The 6,000-nt window shown below is 64.8% G+C and overlaps 1 non-coding gene across 2 annotated transcripts in view; it reads left to right on the top strand.

The window, feature by feature from the left end:
- The first annotated feature begins 4,118 nt into the window (after nucleotides 1–4,118).
- Nucleotides 4,119–6,000, top strand: part of NOL4L — a 130,567-nt gene continuing 128,685 nt past the window's right edge. Inside the window, exon 1 of one of the 2 annotated variants that reach the window (XR_005377746.1) lies at nucleotides 4,119–4,453. This is a non-coding gene — a transcript (nucleolar protein 4 like). The remainder of the gene's footprint in view (nucleotides 4,454–6,000) is intronic. The other variant, XR_005377745.1, reaches the window with a different exon arrangement.

The raw sequence follows: 6,000 nt of genomic DNA, 5'->3' as shown, positions 1-6,000 counted from the left end.
GAAGAAAAGAGGAGCAGTTGCCCCCTAGGACCATGACTGCAAGCTGGACGTTGAAAGAAACTCACCTCCCACCCAGCATGCTCAGGGGCAGGACACCTGCTAAAGGATACCACTGACATGAATAGGCTAGAGGTCCAGGGATCTGTTTTGGCAGAAGTGGGTTTGGGCTGCAGTAGGCCTCTCTCATTCTGCTCGACCACCTCCACTTTTTTCATGGTACTTTTTGGGGCATGATGCTGAGATGTGCCTAGGATAGAGTAAGCTGACATATGGGAGGAGAAAGCAAGGCCTCTGACCTCCAGGGCCCTTGACCACAGACCCTCGGGCCTCCACCTCTCACTTCCTCTCTACTTCTCAGTCTTTCCCCTCTTTACAACCCACCAGTGGCCTTGTATCACACTTAGAACGCAATCCAAGGTTTTTCCTACAGTCTCCTGCCTTCCAACCCCTCCTTACTCACTTCACTCTGGCCATATTAGCCTTCTTTCAGCTTCTGGAAAATGCCAATCTTTTCCCACCTCAGGGCCTTTACACGTGCTGTTCCCTTGGCCTGGAATGCCCTTCCCTCAGAATGTAGCAGAAATGGCTCCTTGTCATTTAACTTGCTGTTCAAATATACCACCTTGGAGGGGGTCTGCCCTGATCTCCCTAAGAAAAGTAGTCCTGGGGATCCCTGGGTGGCGCAGCGGTTTGGCGCCTGCCTTTGGCCCAGGGCGCGATCCTGGAGACCCGGGATCGAATCCCACGTTGGGGTCCCGGTACATGGAGCCTGCTTCTCCCTCTGCCTGTGTCTCTGCCTCTCTCTCTCTGTGTGACTATCATAAATACCTAAAAAAAAAAAAAAAAAAGAAAAAAGAAAAGTAGTCCTTCATGTCCATTTGCTCTCACAGCTCCCTATTTCTGTCAATGTTCTTTCCCCAAGGTGTAATTTTAAAAAAGATTTAATTAAAAAGAATTTAAAAAAATATTTAATTTATTTATTCATGAGTCACACACAGAGAGAGAGGGAGGCAGAGGGAGAAGCAGGCTCCATGCAGGGACCCTGATGTGGGACTTGATCCCAGGACTCCAGGGTCACGCCCTGGGCTGAAGGCAGATAGATGCTCAACCACTGATCCAGCCAGGTGTCCCAGTTAAAAAAAAAAAAAAAATTTAAGTAACCTCTATCTCAACATGGGGCTTGAACTCACAACCAGAGTTCAGGAGTCACATGCTCTATTGACTGTACTAGACAGGTGCCACCCCCCAGGTTGTAATTATTGATGGCTGACTTATTCCACGGCCATCTTCCCCACCCATTAGTGAGCGCCACAAGGGCAAGGACCTTGGGGAATCCCATAGCTATATCACTAGCACCTGGTGCATAACGGCTACTTCAAGAAATGTTTGTTGAGTGAATGAAATACAGTAACTATCAACAATGCCTGTTTTCCTCCTTGAATACTTAGCAGCCTCTACGGAGGCAAAAATGGCATTTTTTGGGCACCCATCATATGCCAGGTACTCTCACCCATATTATTCTATTGACCCTTTATGTCCACATACCCTCTCCACTAAATAGAAGATGAAGTTGGGGGTTCAGTGAGGGGTGGGCTGAGGGGTTTACTCCGTTGGGGAGCAGCTAATTGGGACCTGTGGGCATGAAGAGTGCCATGGCAGAGAGTGGTCAGGATTCCATCTCAAATCCATCTGACTCCACCGGAAGTCTATGTTTTTTTCACTGCGCTATACCTTCTGCCACACTAGAATTCAGCCCAAGATTGCAGCCAGGTTTCTGGATTCTGAAAGGCAGGCAAAGACCCAGATTGCACGGACGGGTGGTCTGGCTCAGGGGTTGCTGGAGTGGGTGTTGGCACTGAAGAAAGACCCAGGCTCAAATGGGGGCCCCAACACCTGGGCACGGGGCACCTTTGCTGAGAGTGGTCATTAGTGTTCCTGGGGGAGGGCGCTCTTCCCCTTGGGCAGGAAGTCAGCTGTGGCGGGGAGTGTACATTGGAAAAGTCAAGATGTGGGCTTCCAAATCATGCAGAGGCCTCCGCACCTCTGGGACTGGGGGCCTTTAGGTGGTACCTTCCCTCTGTAAGCCCCAGTGGTCATCTCTGAAAAATGGCCATGACAGTATGGAACCAAACAGAGCTTTTGGGAAGATGAAGAGGAAAAATGACTATGGAGTTGTTGGTGTATATAAAGTAACATGGAAATGTAAATTATCTAAAAATAAATCTTCTATGTGAAATGCAGAGCGAGGTTGGGACTTGGAAGACCTCTTTGGTTCTTTCAGCATTTATTGGCACCTACTGTGTACCTGGTACCGTGCAAGGGCCTGGGCACATAGGGATGAGTCAGACTAGGGCCCTGAGCATCTGGAACTCCCTGTCTACTGGGAGAAGAGAGGCAGGCACATCCAGTGTGAGGATTCCTCCCAGTGGGATGGCAAGGGGAGACTTCCTGTGTGATGTGGGAACCGGAGACAGACAGCCCTGGGCTGAAACCTTCTCCTCCTCCCTGTATGACCTTGAGCAGGTCAGGCTACCTCTCCAGGCCCCAGGCCCTCATCTGCAAAATGGGCCAATCCGCTCTGCCTCCAAGATGCCAGGACACGACACACTGTAGGTTCCAGAGTGGGGGACCTTGGGACGGGGTAGCCACTGGCTTCTAGATAGAAAATGGCCCTCCGCTGGTCAAAATCTGGCCCCGAGGCCTGAGTGGGTACTTGCCTGCTGGAGTGGCCTGGGGACATGGGGCTGGACCTCAGTGACCATTAAAGAGACAAGCCAAGTAATTCCTCATGACCTGTTAGGAAAGGAGGGCAGAAATCCAGAAGAATCGCCTGTGCCTTTATTTATGTGAGTGATTTCATTAAGGGTGAGGGGGCCAAGGTCAGTCCTGCCTGGAGAGGAAGGGGGATAGAGGGCCGCCTCAGTTTACCCAGCAAGAGATTCTAGGCCTAGGGGCACCCATGAAGGCAGGGCATGTTGGAATGAATTTGTGGGTGTGCTGAGCGTGGCCTGAAGCCTTGGTTGGCCTGAGTGAGGCCGCGGGCCAGTGCTGACAACTTCCCTGGGGCCTGGGGCTGTCCCAGAGCAGAGGGGTTGGCAGGAGTAAGGCCGGCCAAACTTCGGGGAATTCGGGGTGAGGGGAGAAGGAAGGAAGTTCAGGCCCCGAAGGGCGGCGGTTTGGGGTTCCCCGGGGGAACACTGCTCTTCTGGCGCTGGGCTCACACCGGAGAAATCAGGCCAGTTGCGGGAGGGAGAGAAGGGCGCCTGCCCCGTTCCGCCCGCGCCGGGGCTAACACCGGGCGGGGCCGCCGGGGAGGCAGGAACGCGTGTGGCCGGGCGGGGTCTGCGCCCTGCGCCCTGCGCCCTGCGAGACCGCCCGACCCGGGCGGAGCGCGGCCTGCGAGGCTCGGGGCCAGGCCCGGCCGGAGGGAACTCGGTCCCCGGGCTGGGCACTGCGCGCCTGCGGCTCCGGCCCTCTCGGCGGCTGCGGGCGCGGCGGCCCCGCGCCCCCAGGGGCCGGGCCGGGGCGGGGTCTGGGCCCCGCGGGCGGGCGCGGGAGGGAGGGAGGGGACGGCGGCGAAGGCTGCGACGCTCTAACAGGTGGGATCCCGCGGCGTGGTGGAGGCGGGCGCGGGAGGAGGAGGAGGAGGAAGAGCAGCGGCAGCGGGAGCCTGAGCAGGAGCAGGATGAGCCGCGCGAGCTGACAGCCGCCGCCGCCGCCGCCGCCGCCGCCGCCCGCGCCCAAGCTCGGTCTCGCTCCCCGCGCCCGGAGCCGCTCCCCGCCTCCCGCCTCCCCCGGCCGCCCGCGGGGCGGCCCGCCCCCTCTGCACCTCCGGGCCCGGAGCTGCCTCCATCGCTCCCGCATCCCGGCCGGGGGGAGGAGGAGGCGGAGCAGGAGGCGAGCCGGAGCCGCCGCCGCCAACGCCGCCGCTGCCGCCGCCCGAGCAGGACAGAGCGCGCCGCAGCCCCGCGCGTCCAGCCGCCGCCCGTGCCCATCAAGCAGCCGCGCCGGAGCCACACCGCGGGACAGCCCGGGCCGCTGCGCGCCCCGGCCCGGCCCAGCCCAGCGCAGCCCCGGCACCGGGCGGCCCGGCGGCCGGCCCGCCCCCGAGGGCGCCGGGCGCGGCGGGAGGATGCCGAAGCCGACGCTGCTGCTGCGCGGGGGCTGGGAGCGCGAGCGCAGCCCCGGGGACTCGGAGCTGGGCCGCCAGTTCCGGGACTGGTGCCTGCGCACCTACGGCGACTCGGCCAAAACCAAGACGGTGACACGCAGCAAATACCAGCGGATCGCCGAGGTCCTGCAGGGCGGCGGCGGGACCGGCGCGGGCAGCGGCCCGGCGGCCGGCGAGAAAGGCAAGTTCCAGTTCTGGGTGCGCTCCAAGGGCTTCCGCCTGGGCAGCGGCCGGGAACCCAAGATGGGCCAAGTGGTGTATGTGCCGGTCAAGACGGGCTCGGTGAGTGCGCGCGCGGCGGCCGCGGGCCGGTCCCGCCGCGGGGCTCGGGGCGGGCGGGGGCGGGGTGTGGGGGTGTGGGGGTGTGGGGGTGTGGGGGTGTGGATGTGTGTCCGAACGTGTGTCCCTGAGGTTGTCCGTGGGTCTGGCCCGCTCGAGGCGCACGCGTCCCTGCTCACCCGCCCGCCCCGGCCCGCCCCGGCAGCGCTCCGGGTGCGGGGCGTCCCTGCCCCCCTCTGCGCTGCTGCCCGGGCCGTGGCCGTGCCGGGCGGGCTGTCCCGGGCAGCTCACCCCAGCATGTTCCGTCCTCCCGTCCCCTCCCCCAGCCAGCAGGCGGCTGCTCCGAAGCCCGAGCCTCCCCCCCGCCCGCCCCGGGGCTGCCTGTCCCGGGCGCCTCGCGCTCCCGCCCCCGGGCCGGCTGGGCGGTGTGTGTGTGTGTGTGTGTGTGTGTGTGTGTGTGCGCGCGCGCCTGTGTGTGTGTGTGTGTGTGTGTGTGTGTGTGGAGGGTGGTGCCGCGGGAGGGGGGGCAGGGGCAGCCGCGGGACGGGGAGTCCACTCGGCTCCCCAGCGCCGGGGGAGGGGGCCCGCCCGGGCACGGTCTCCCCGACCCCACCCGGGGCTGGCCCGGGGAGGGGCGGCCCGAGCCGCAGCCTGGCGCAGGAGCAGCCTCGCGCGGGTGGGTGGGGCGCCCCCTCCGCCCCCCGGGCCCCTAGCTCCCCCCCTCCCTGGGACGGGGGCGGCCTGACCTATCCATCCCCTCCCCTCCCCCGTCCCCGGGGCCGGCCCGGTCCGGGCGGGGTGGCGTGGGGGAGGGGGCGGGGAACCGCAGCCGCCGGGAGGGAGGAGGCGGGCGGCCGGGCGGGGGCGTCCCCTCCGGCCCCGGGCGCCCTGGAGAGGGCGTGCGGCGCGGGCCCCGCGGCTCCCCCGCCGGGACCTCATTGTTCTGCAGCGGGTGGGGGCTGGGGGGGGTGGCTGCTCCCGGGGCGCTGCTGAGCTTTGAACTTTCCGTCGCGGAGACCCTCCATTAGTGCGTTCGGCCCCCGGCCCGGCCCGGCCCGGCCGGCCTCCCTCCCTGCCCCCCTCGCTCCCTCCCCGGCCTCGCCCGGCCCGAGCGAGCGAGCGGGGCCGCCCCGCGCCGGCCTCCCTCCCTCCCTCGCTCCCCCGCTCCCCCCTCCGCGCTCCTCCCCCGTCCGGCCCGCCCGCCCCGCGCTCAGCCCCGTCCCCGGCCGGAGCGGGCTCTTCACACACAATTGATTCGGTCGTTACGAAAAGTGCACTTGTCCCCTCCCCCTCCCCCTCCGGCGGCCGCCCGGGCCCGGGCCCGCGGGGTGAGGGGGCCGCGAGGGAGGGAGGCGGGAGCCGGGGAGCGGATCCGGAGGCGCCTCCCCCCGCGCCCAGGGGACGGGGCTGCAGGCCGCGGGGAGTGGGGAGCCGCGAGCGCGGAGGGCGGGCGGCCCATCTGCGAGGAGCGCTGATAACCGCGCCGCTGCCGCTGCGGCCGCCAGCAGCCCATCTGCGCCGCTGCCGCCTCCGGCCGGACCCGGAGCGTG

Source organism: Canis lupus, chromosome 24 (genome assembly GCF_011100685.1).
Source record: "Canis lupus familiaris isolate Mischka breed German Shepherd chromosome 24, alternate assembly UU_Cfam_GSD_1.0, whole genome shotgun sequence".
Lineage (NCBI taxonomy): Eukaryota > Metazoa > Chordata > Mammalia > Carnivora > Canidae > Canis > Canis lupus.
Note: the sequence above shows the minus strand (reverse complement) of the source record. Positions and strands in the feature narration are given on the sequence as shown.